This window comes from Cupressus sempervirens, chromosome 10, assembly GCF_028749045.1.
Source record: "Cupressus sempervirens isolate cs-2001-9-10 chromosome 10, ASM2874904v1, whole genome shotgun sequence".
Classification (NCBI taxonomy): domain Eukaryota; kingdom Viridiplantae; phylum Streptophyta; class Pinopsida; order Cupressales; family Cupressaceae; genus Cupressus; species Cupressus sempervirens.
In genome coordinates, this window is record NC_143127.1 from 638,699,565 (window position 1) to 638,713,283 (window position 13,719).

The following is a 13,719-nucleotide window of genomic DNA, read 5'->3' on the forward strand; positions in this document are numbered from 1 at the left end:
ATTAAAGAATATAATTCATATTATATTATAATAGAATATATTAGAATATATTATATTATATTAAAATATAATATAATACTTTATAATACAATATAACATATTATAATATAATATAATATAATATAATAAAGCATAATAGTAATATATTATAACACCTAAGAAAAAATACCATTTGTAATAGTTAAAATGTGCCTCACATGGATCATGGAGGGGATAATGAGGACCCTTCCTCAACTTTCAATCTCAACCCTCCATGTTCCATTTGATTCCTTTATATATTTAGGTGAGAGATATTAGGTATCTGATATATTAGATACCCTTATATAATAGATAACCTATATTTTACTGGTGAGCTTTTTAAAAAATGTGACTATGGTCCCCTTACCTGAGACATGCAAAAATCCAAAAGTTTTTTCATGGGTTTTTAGAATTTTGCAAGAAAAAGACAAAATTTGTGGTCCATACTTTTAGAAAGTGATCCAATTAGTTAGTTAGGTGTCTTGGAATCACTGACACTATGGGGAGTAGTAGTAGGAAAAAGTATAAATGAAAGAGGAAGGTGATGAATGAAGGAATTGATGAATATAGGAAAAAAGATAAGAAAAACCATTGTAGAAAGAGACAAGGTATGTTAAATGTGAATGAGGTCGGGCTTGTCACTATAGTTTCTAGTGAAGATGACATTGAATTTGATAATATGAATCAAGTTAATGTTGTGAATGACAATGTATTAATCAAAGAGGAAATTGTAGACCTTGAAAGGGAAAATATAACAATTGAGAATGATAGTGATAATGTTGCAAATGAACCTTACACGTTTACTTGTTATAATCAAAATGAGGTTCCTTATAATGAAGAGAGACAAACATCTGACCCTAAACCTAGTAGAACACCAAAGTGGTTATTATAGATTGATGAGGCCATTTTGAGCACATTGGAAGGGAAGAGATCATATAGAATGGTTCAGTTGCGAACTTCAAGACTATAAATATTTTTTTGGAAAAAAGACATTGGTGGAGTAATGCAAAATTTTTTTGCAATTGTTAAGGATGCAAAAATTAAGACTCGTGCTATCAAAATTGAGAATTTATGTGAATAAGAAAATGGAGAGAAATGTCATTATTGTGAATAATATTTTTAGTGTTCTCAATGACATAGGAAAAATGAACAGATAAAAGGACAAGACAACTGCTTATGAGGTTATTACAACTTCCTTGGTAAGACATCATTTGAGAAAAGTGAGATTTATTAGACAAACTTGTTGACTTAAACATAAGTTGTATGACTTTTAGTAGAGCACTTCAAAGAAGAGAAAGTCTTGACGATACTCTTCAAACTGATACATGGGCTTATTGTGGGAGACTTCCATGTTATGATAAGAAACTAATAGAGGGTGTGAAGGAACAAATTGCATAATTTTGGCACTCTAGCTCAAGAGTGTCACCAAATGCGAAGGATGTTTTGAAGTCGAGAATTGGCAATAAAGATCATACCCCATATCCAAAACATTATTTGAAGGTAAGTAAAATAATGTTGTTCAAATAGTTTTGTTAGAGTAATCCAACATTGCATATATCACAAAGGGCTTTTGAATCAATGAAGCCATTTTATTGTGTTCCTCTTAAGATTTGAAATACACATTGTTACAAATATCATGTGGATTTTTCTATGCACCATGAAGTATTACACTCCATCTATTATGCTTTGCATACTAATGGAATGTTAAAAATTTGTGGTGAGCTACTTGCCTTCCAAAATCATCAAGATTGTTACTAGATCAATTCTTATGTCCCAGAGATGATGATTGTTTCTTTTATAGAAATGATTGCTTAAATGAGAAGTGCTTACAATGTGGCGGTTTATAAAAAACATTGACATGTTTGAATGAGGGGTGTGAAGAAGATATTCGACATTAATTTTAAAGAAGGTTTATGAAATAGTGAAATACACATTGAATAATGGAGGTGAAGGCTCTAGATGTAAGTTGGTTGCAAAATAAATGTGTGTGGCTGATTTTATTTTGGATTTCAAGAAAAATCCTTTTTACAACTATGCAAGGCATAGTCAAAGGTCTCAATGGTTCGATAAACAATTAAGAATGTGTAAAGACACTTTCCCCACTAGCACTATTATATTAGTTGTTGACTTTGAAGAGAACTCTAGATTACAACCCCAAAATGAGACACAATCTAAATATTACAACTCCATTCTGATTGCTATTTTTGTCCACATAACATGTAGACATGTCATTGATAGTGTAGAAGATAACTAGAAGATAATCAAAGATTACCACTTATATATGAGAGATAAGAGATCTCACTCTCAATAGTTTGTCCAACATTTTTTTGAGAATTATTTTGAGTTATTGAGAGAACATGGTATGGGTATGGATAGACATCCCATTTGGTTAGATAATTGCATAGGTCAATTCAAGAATGTTCACATGTTTTATTGGTTGTATAAAATTCATGTAAAGATGGTTGTAACTCATATTTGAAGATTTATTGAGTCCAGACATGGGAAAGGGGGGAATGATAGAGTGATGATGTGTAAAGAGAGCTCTAGTGAAGGGGAAAATGAAGATTTTAGCAACAGAACTTCTTCATGCTCATACCATAGTTGATTGGTGTACATTTGGATTATCATAGGGGAGGACTCTTGATTTAGTAGTGCATAGGTTATTGTGGTTCATTGAGGAGGGCTCCTTAGGTGATAGATTATATTGTGCTACAGTCAAAGATTCTTCAAAGATGTATTCATTCTGCAGATCTAATTGTAGTACATGGACCATTTGGATACGACAACTAACTTTCTTTTGTCCTGTTTTTTTTAGTGTGATTGAGATCATTGTGAGTGAAGTGATTGGGTGGATACATGTCCTCCACATTATCTTAATCCACTATCTCTCATGCCCTCTATCAAAAATAATGACATGGAAAGTTCTGTTGATCATAACTACCTATCAAATCCTCTTAAGTCATGACAAGTCTTTGTATTGGTTGCATCACAAGGGAATGATGATAAAATCAAATTATTGGTTAGCAAATTGTGTAAGAGGTTAAAAAAATCTTGCACAACTGATTACATATGATAATGGATTCACATATCCTATTGGTTCAATTGTTGTTTCTTGGAACATGGTTGTAGGCTGTTAGAATAAGTATATGGGAAAGAAGATATTTGTGGGGGGGGGGGGGGGGTGTGAATCAAGATCATAAAATTTTGACTTCAAAACCAATTTCATTCACTCATACCTAATTCATCTCACAAATCTATCATTAGAATTGAAATTTTGAAACATAAATGAAATACATTACATTCATAAAAACTTCAACACATAACACAATGATTTGGTTACCTAGAAATCCTTCAAGATGATGGTAAAAATAGGGTGTGGATAAAACCCACAAATCTTAACTATTACAAAAATAAAGTTAACTTGTTAGGGTTACAATGTTTAATCATAAAATATGTTCTACCTTGTGAGGGGTCAGCCTTGTTAAAAGCTTAAGAAACTATTAGGTCTCATCTTGTTAAAGGATTTTACATAGGAGATTTACAATGAAGTAAGGACTTTGTTAGGAGATTTACATAGGTCTGTTAGGACCACTTTGTTAAGAGATTTACCCTATCTCAATTAACAATAATTGATTCGGTACTTGAACCTTGGTATGCTCTACAAGATGATATTGGTTCTCTTCCTTGTTATATCACTGACTTTATTCTCCTAATCAGATAACTCTATTTAGTCCTTCACTACTCTAATTGCTCTTTATCTACTCTACTCTTAGACTTTTCCTTTTCTCCTTCACATGCACATAAGAATACTTGTCCGTATCTCTTCTTCCTTCTTCATATACTAAAAATATCTCTCTCATGATTCTAGGGTTAGAATCCCCCTTAAATAAACATTTTGTGAAGGTTCTAGATCTTGATTGATGATTTACACTTCACCATATTTTTTTGTTTACATCCCTTTTTTGGATTGGGTGAATCACTTGCATAGGAATAATTACATTCTATAATGTCACATAATCAACATCTTATTTGACTCTTCAAATATTAAATATCATAGAAAAGTCAGCCAAAATGGTATACATATAAGTTTGTGCCATTAAAAACTCTCATATCAAACTGAACTACTTGACACTTGAATGCTTTGATGCTTGATCATGCATAGTTTTTTTTTCTATTACTCATCTCTATATAATTTTTTACTCAACTATTGATAACTTATCAATAAGATTGGTCTTTATTGTATTGTTCGGCTCATACTGTACTGCTCGACTCATATATCTGCTCAATGCTCGACAATCACTATCTCGCTCGGTATAAGCATTGTATGTTTAGTCTTTACTAGCTAACTCGGTCACAGTGATGACCTTGTAATATTTCCTAGTAAATGAATAAGTGTTTGGATGCTAATCGACAACATAGGCTTAGACATCAACACAAGACATACATGCTTAGAAAGAATAGAATTCCCACATTTAAAGATTATGAGAAGCAAACAACAATTATCATATATTCACTTCTTATTATAGCATAAAATGTGAATTTGTTGAACCATCAAGGAAGACCAAAAGTAAAATAAATTTTTACTATTAGTAATGCTCATCACAAAGCCATATTGAAGACCCTCAAGAAGAGAGATGATCCTTTAGGAACACTTAACTAGGTAATACTAACTGACAACAAGGTTTTATATGTTCATTATATGCTTTAAATTTATTTTCATATGTTAATTATATTCTTATACTTGTACTTAATATTAAATTCCTACAATACTAACATTTACTATGATATTGAATTGTAGGTGTCTTCAACAATAGTAGCACATAAAGATAGAAACAATTTTAAGGAGTAGAATGAAGATAATTCTATGATAGTTTAGTCTCTAGGCTTTTTGGTAGTTGTGTACATATAATATGGTTCTATCAATTATATACACAAGGAGTTTAGTATGCACAATGATGTTCATTGCGTACATTTTGTTCCATATACATAACTTTGGAGGGCAAATATATATTCTTGTGTATATCATTCAATTGTAATTATGATGAAACACTTGAAATATTGGAAATATGAACTCATTGATTTATTAAATATTTTCATAAGGTTCACTAATTTGTGTTTTCATATTAAATATATTAATAGTAAATTCTTATGGATATCTATGTAACCATTTAGCCTATTAGTTTGTATTGGTAAAAGTTTGATCAAAATGGTCAAAGTAGTGATAGTCATTAAATAACATGGAGGGAGCATAAAAATAATATTTTTAGTTCATATAATTAATATTGGTCATATTTACAATGTTTGACTAAACCCTACTAATACCACTATTTTGACCAAGGAGAGCCTAGAACATTTGCGAACACCTTGAACCAGAGCGTCTCCAAGTGCCCTAAACACGTTTGGGCTATGATCTTTTGATGCTCATAACTCAAAACTCATGAGGCCTATTGTAAATATCATATGCTAAAGGAATATGATATTGATGTCTACAATAACCTCTCTTAGTTCTATGAGATTCAATTTCATTTGAAATTGACATAGCTGTTAGAATTCTTCAAAATAACTAAGAGGGGGGGTGAATCAGTTATTCAAGGTCCAAATGCCCTATTAATACCTTTTTACTACTTTTAATGAATCCATACCCTTTTCATCTGTTCAAACTTAAATCAATCATATAAGCAAGTTACAGTAAATCAACATGCAAAGATAAAACACTCAAGATCAACACATGACACAATGATTTACGTGGAAACCCAATTTGGGAAAAACCACCAGTAACATGCTACTTGATTCTCACTCTTCTGAAGTGATGCCCTGTTAAAAGCCTGCCTTGTTAAAGGATTACAACACACTGTTAAATGTGATCTTGTTAGAGGATTTCACCAAATTGTTAGGAATGGGCCTGGTTAAAGGTCTTTAGAACATTCACTTGGAATGTCACCCTGTTAAAGGATCTTTCTAATGGCTGTTAAACCAACCTAAGTCCATAGGATTTAGACTTACAGTTACAATTGCTAGAAAGTAACAATAATGGTCTTTTGATCTGATATAACTTACAACATGCTTTGTAGATTTCAGATCACACTTTCAGTTCAATCCTTATGCTTGGCTTTAATCTCTTTAGCTCTGACGGCTTGTCTTCCTCTCAAGCTTCATCTCCTTGAGTTTTCTAACTCATTTTGTCAATGCAATCACCTTTGTGGTCATCTATACAAATAGAATTTTTGCGCTATCTTCTCCTAGGCACATGCTTTAGCATTTCATGCTTTTATGCTTGACCATTGTTTCCTTTCCTTCTATCCCCTCTCGCTCTCTCCTTTTTTTTTTACCTTATGTCTTCTTATATAGAAGTCTGATTTGCCTTTACCGCTCAATTTTCCCTCTTCAATTTTAGGGTTTCAAAATTGATTAGGTAGGATATAATGTATCTACCCCATATCTTGTTTTCTTCTTGAAACTTTGCCAGTTGTATCTTAAAAATGTTCTACATGGTGTTTTGTGCCACCAACTCATCATTCTTATCTTCCTTTTAATTCACAGCTTTCTAGATAACAACCTTGTCGGCTTAGATTCTGGCGAATCTTCGATTTCCTAAATAATGCAGTAACTCGGTATTATTGAGTTATTGGTGCTCGATACCTCTGTGTTACTCGACACCTATACCAACTCGGCACTTGAACTTGCTCGACACTTGAACTTACTTGGCACTTGAACTTGCTCGACACTTGATTCTACTCGGCACTTGAACTTACTCGGCACTTGATTCTACTTGGCACCACTCAGCATCTGAATTTTACTCAGTATTAACTAGAACTTGCTCGGCTCCTTCTCTCTAATGAACTTAGTTTGAGCTTTAAAAAAGACTTAGTTAAAACCTTAAATATTTGATATGTTTCAATGTGCCCATTCTTTGTAGTATTTCATCAAATACATTCTTTCATCAATGGCTTAGCCGATCCTTGTACTTCATTCCAACATCATAACTTCAACCTTTCTCTAGGTATTTTAGTTACATCTTATTAATTTCCTCCACCTTGACAATCAACTAATTGATAGTATTTGGATCACTAAAGCAATTGTCATCCCTGCAAGTAGCAAGTTTAACATCAATGACAAAACAATGATTGAGGACATTCTTTACTAGTTCCATATTTTATTCCAACAATCTCCCTCAACTTTTCTTATAATTATTTCAATCATTTCCAACAATCTCCCTCTTTGGCATTGATGGCAAACCAAACTGATCAAGTAATCAATTCAATTACCACCAAGATTGTATATGTTGTCTTGCTGTATTTCACTACTAATCTCATATATCTCCCTCTTTCATATATATATCTCCCTCTTTCTTTGCATTTGATTAGTTTCCCTGCATATTTCTCCCTCTTTGACATAAATGCCAAAGATGTAGCATTTTTATCATGCAAATTATAAGCTTTGGCTTCTTGTTGTTTTTCTCCCTCTGTCACCATGCTTGTGATTGATTTGGAGTTTCGGTACCTGCTATCATCCTTTGCGTCAACCTATTAATATTTCAATGATTTATTCCTGTTGATGCAAGGCAGCTTCCTTGTTGCCTTAAATTGCTTGGGTTAGGGGTATGACCCCCAATTTGCCTCTAAGATATTCATAAGCATCCTTGGGCAATGGTTTGGTGAAGATATCTGTAGTTTGTTCCTTTGTGTGAATGTATTCCAACTTCACTTGTTTGTCTTCTACCAATTCTCTGACATAATGATATTTGATTGCGATATGCTTGGTTTTTGCATGCATCACTGGATTTTTGGATATGTTTATAGCACTTGTATTATCACAATACAATATCACTGGTTTTGTTACTTCTTCTTTCATTCCATTCAATAGATGTGTGAGCCATACAATGTTTGTACAATTGACTGCAGCTGCCACATATTCTGATTCTGCAGTGGATTGGGATATACATGTTTGTTTCTTGCTAGTCCAGGTAACCAGTCTTTTGCCTAGAAATAATGCACCTCCACTTGTGCTTTTTTTGTCATCAATGTTTCCTCCCCAGTCTACATCTGTATATGCATTGAGTTCAAATTTTCCATTCTTTTTGTAGTATAGACCAAAATCATTAGTCCCTTTGAGATATTGCATTATTCTTTTTACTGCCATGAGACAATTTTCTTTAGGATTAGCAGAAAACCTAGCCACTATTTCAACTTCTAATGCTATGTTTGGTCTACTATGCACAACATATTGTAGTTTTCCAATCATGGATCTGTACATTGTTTGATTGACTTCAGTTGACTCATCATTTTTGGACAGCTTATTTCCTGTGGCCATTAGTGTGCTTACTAGTTTGGATTCCTCCAATCCAAACGTTTTAAGAATTTCTTTGATGTACTTTGATTGTGTAACAAATATTCCATGTTTAAGTTGGTGTACTTGCAATCCAACAAAAAATTTGATTTCTCCAAACATAGACATTTCAAATTCATGTTTCATTTTGTCAGCAAAGCCTTTGCAAAGTACTTCCTTACCACCAAATACTATGTCATCCACAAAAATTTTAGATACAATAATGTCTTTACCTTCTTCAGCTTTGATGTACATGTTGTTGTTATCATCAGTTCTTTCAAATCCAATTTGCACTAGATACTTGTGAAGTCTCTCATACCATGCTCTAGGTGCTTGTTTCAAACCATAGAGTGCTTTATGTAGCTTACACACCATATCCCTGTTGTTCTCATCAACAAATCCTTCTGGTTGTTCAATGTAGAATTTTTCTTCTAGTATACCATTTAAGAAGGCAGATTTTACATCCATCTGATAGACTTTGAAATTTTTGTAGGCAGCATATGCAAGTAAAGTTCTTACTCCTTCCATTCTAGCAACAGGAGTGAATGTTTCTCCATAATCTATTCCTTCTTCTTGAGCATAACCCTTGCATACTAATCTGGCTTTATTTCTGGTAACCTCACCATTCTCATCTAGTTTGTTTCTGAATACCCATTTGGTACCAATCACATTCTTGTCAGTTGGTCTAGGAACCAAACTCCAAGTTTTGTTTTTCCTTATTTGATCAATTTCTTCTTCCATAGCTTTATACCAGTCATCATCCTAGAATAGTCATAAAAAAATAGCATTATGTATTTATCTCCTCTATAGCTTTGTATTTCCATTGGGCCACATAAGTCAGTGTGAACTAACTCTAGTATCTCTTTAGATGTATAGTTCTTTCTTTTGAAACTTGATTTTGTCATCTTTTTTAGCTGACATTGTTTGCACATGATATTATCAAGCTTTTTCAGTTTTGGTAGACCTCTGACTTTCTTCATTTTACTGATGTTGACTAGATTATCAAAATTGACATGACATAATCTTCTATGCCATAACCATTCATCATCAAATTTTGCAAATAGACAAGAAGCATCATCCATATCAAGGTAAAACAAATTACTCTTTGTTTGATCTCCTTTTCCTATTAGTTTACCATCAGTATCATAGATTTTTGCTGTTTTGTTTTCAAATTCCACTTTGCAACCTATATTGCCTAACTGTGAGACACTCAGTAAATTGTAGTTTAATCCTTCAACATAGTATGCATTATTACATGAAATCTGTTCTGTGAGCTTAATGGAACCTTTTCCTTTGATTTGACATGGAGCATCATTACCAAATCTAACACTATTTTCATCATACTGAGTAAAGTTGACAAACTTACTTTTGTCTCCTGTCATGTTATGTGAGCATCCACTGTCTATGATCCATCTGTCATTCTTTTTTATACAAGTCACCAGTGCTGTGGCTTCTTCTTCATCAGATTGGTCCTTCATGGCTACATAAACAACTTCATCATCATTGTCATCAGAATTTTCTTCAACAATATAACACTTCTTACCTTTTTCTTTGTAATCTCTTTTGTCATCATCTCTTCTGTTCTTGTATTTATTGCTTTCCTTGAAATCCTTTTTTTGTGGACATCTTGCAGCAATATGACCTACTTCATTGCAATTGAAACAGATGATAGGCATCTTACCTTTGAATTTTCCTTTGCCCCTGTGAAATCTTCTAGCAAGCAATGCTTCCAATTGTTCCACATCTTCCTCATCAGTGCTACTGTCACTAGATACATACTTCATTTTTCTTCCTTTCTTTGATTTTACCTGTTCGGCATATTTCAGTGATAACTTTGCCTTAAAAGTAGATTCAACATTTTCAGGTTTATAGTTGTCAAAGTTAGATAACTCAAATGTTGTGAGTCTACCTATTATACCTTCAAAGCTTAGATTATTTCCTGGTATGCATCTTAGTTCTTGTATTGCTGATACTGTAATAACATAGATAGGGAGCAAGGTTCTTAAGAACTTACTATTAATAGTATCCTCATCTAGTTGACCATTCAGGCATCTTATTGCACTTACCACTTCCTTTATTCTTGCACCATACTGAGCAGCATTCTCATTTTCCTCCATTTTCATGTCGTCAAACTTTCCTCTGAGACTTTCTCTTTTTTCTCTTTGTACATTCTGATCTCCTCCATAGATGTCTGATAGTGCTTTCCACATTTTGAATGTAGTGTCACATCCTTTGATATCATCAAATTCAGCATAGCTGAGTGCAGATGCAATTTCTAGCATTGTCTGATTGTGTTCTTGTTTGTTTTTCATGTCTTCTGCAGTAGGAGCACCTGTTGGATCTACATGTTCAGTGACAATTGAATTTTGGGCATAATCTCCTATGGATCCAAGATGTAGCTTCATCAAAATTTTCCATGCAACAAAGTTGTCTTTGTTGAGCTTGGGAACTTCTCTTTTTGGCATTTTGATCTTTTCTGCTAGTAGTCCCTTTAAACTGAATCAACAGTCAGGCTCTGATACCAATTGTTAGAATTCTTTAGAATAACTGAGAGGGGGGGTGAATCAGTTATTCAAGGTCCAAATGCCCTATTAATACCTTTTTACTACTTTTAATGAATCCATACCCTTTTCATCTATTCAAACTTAAATCAATCATATAAGCAAGTTACAGTAAATCAACATGCAAAGATAAAACACTCAAGATCAACACATGACACAATGATTTACGTGGAAACCCAATTTGGGAAAAACCACCAGTAACATGCTACTTGATTCTCACTCTTTTGAAGTGATGCCCTGTTAAAAGCCTACCTTGTTAAAGGCTTACAACACACTGTTAAATGTGACCTTGTTAGAGGATTTCACCAAACTGTTAGGAATGGGCCTGGTTAAAGGTCTTTAGAACATTCACTTGGAATGTCACCCTGTTAAAGGATTTTTCTAATGGTTGTTAAACTAACCTAAGTCCATAGGATTTAGAATTACAATTACAATTGCTAGAAAGTAACAATAATGGTCTTTTGATCTGATATAACTTACAACATGCTTTGCAAATTTTAGATCACACTTTCAGTTCAATCCTTATGCTTGGCTTTAATCTCTTTAGCTCTGACGTCTTCTCTTTCTCTCAAGCTTCGTCTCCTTGAGTCTTCTAACTCATTCTATCAATGCAATCACCTTTGTGGTCATCTATACAAATAGAATTTTTGCGCTATCTTCTCCTAGGCACATTCTTCAACATTTCATGCTTTTATGCTTGACCACTGTCTCCTTTCCTTCTATCCCCTCTCGCTCTCTCCTCTTTTTTTTTACCTTATGTCTTCTTATATAGAAGTTTGATTTTCCTTTACCGCTCAATTCTCCCTCTTCAATTTTAGGGTTTCAAAATTGATTAGGTAGGATACAATGTATCTACCCCATATCTTGTTTTCTTCTTGAAAATTTGCCAGTTGTATCTTAAAAATGTTCTACATGGTGTTCTGTGCCACCAACTCATCATTCTTATCTTCCTTTTAATTCACAAATTTCTAGATAACAACCTTGTCAGCTTAGATTCTAGCGAATCTTCAATTTCCTAAATAATGCAGCAACTTGGCATTATTGAGTTACTGGTGCTCGGCACCTCTGTGTTACTCGGCACCTATACTAGCTCGGCACTTGAACTTGCTTGGCACTTGAACTTGCTTGGCACTTGATTCTACTTAGCACTTGAACTTGCTCGGCACTTGATTCTACTCAGCACCACTCGGCATCTGAAGTTTATTCAGTATTAACTAGAACTTTCTCGGCTCCTTCTCTCTAATGAACTTAGTTTGAGCTTTACAAAAGACTTAGTTAAAACCTTAAATCTTTGATATGTTTCAGTGTGCCCATTCTTTGTAGTATTTCATCAAATACATTCTTTCATCAATGGCTTAGCTGATCCTTGTACTTCATTCCAACATCATAACTTTAACCTTTCTCTAGGTATTTTAGTTACATCTTATTAATTGCCTCCACCTTGACAATCAACTATTTGATAGTATTTGGATCACTAAAGAAATTGTCATCCCCGCAAGTAGCAAGTTTGACATCAATGACAAAACAATGATTGAGGACATTCTTTACTAGTTCCATATTTTATTCCAACAATCTCCCTCAACTTTTCTTATAATTATTTCAATCATTTCCAACAATAGCAAGCTTGGTCGACGCCAAACCTTATAGTGTTCCTCAATGAATTGGTACACTAGTTCCCAACTTTTGAACCATTTGTCATGGCATCATTTTTTTAGTACCGTTAGCTCTAGATGGGTGGGTGAACCCTAATGACACCACTATTTTGACTACAGAGAGCCTAGAATGTTTGTGAACACCCTGAATCAAAGCATCTCCAAGGTGCCCTAAACACATTTATATTGCAATATTTTGATGCTTGTAAATCAAAAATCATGAGGCCCATTGAAGAACCGTAAGATACTAAAGGACCATGGTGTCAATGGCCATAATAGCCTCTCCCATTTTTGGGAGATTCAATTTTGTTTGAATTTTGCACAGTGATCTTGGTCAATGCCAAACCTCACAGTGTTCCTCAATGAATTGGTGCACTAGTGCATAACTTTTGAAGTGCTCCTTGAGGAATCATTTCATCAGTGCCATTAGCTCTAGATGGCCGGGTGAACCTTGGTGACACCACTATTTCAACCATGAAAACCCTATAACATTCGTGATCATCCCAAACCAGAGCATCTCCAAGGTGCCCTAAGCACATTTGGGATAGAATCTTTTGATGCTTGTAACTCAAAATTCATGAGCCTATTGAAGAATTTTTAGATGCTAAAAGATCATGATATTAATGCCTACAATAACCTCTCTCAAGTTTGGGAGATTCAATTTTATTTGAAATTGGCACAATGATGTCGGTTGATGCCAAATTTTATAGTGTTCATTAGTGAATTGGTGCACCAGTGCAAAAATTTCAAACCATTTATTATGACATCATTTCGTCAGTTCCATTAGCTCTAGATGGCATGGTGAACCCTAGTGATACCAATAATTGACCACAAAGAGCCTAGAATGGTCACAAGAACCTCGAGTTGGAGTGTCTGCAATGTGCCCTAAGCACATTTGGGTTGTGATCTTTTGATTCTTGTAACTTAGAACTCATGAGGCCTATCAAAGAACTATTAGATGCTAAAGGATCATGATATCAATGCCCAAAATAACTTCTCTCAGTTCTACAAGATTCAATTTGGTGTAAAATTGGCACATCGATCTTAATCAATGCCAAACCTCACAGTGTTTCTCAGTGACTTGGTGCACAACATTCAAATCGTTCATTGTGGCATCATTTTTTCAATGTTGCTAGCTTTGGATGTCTAGGTGAACCATAGTG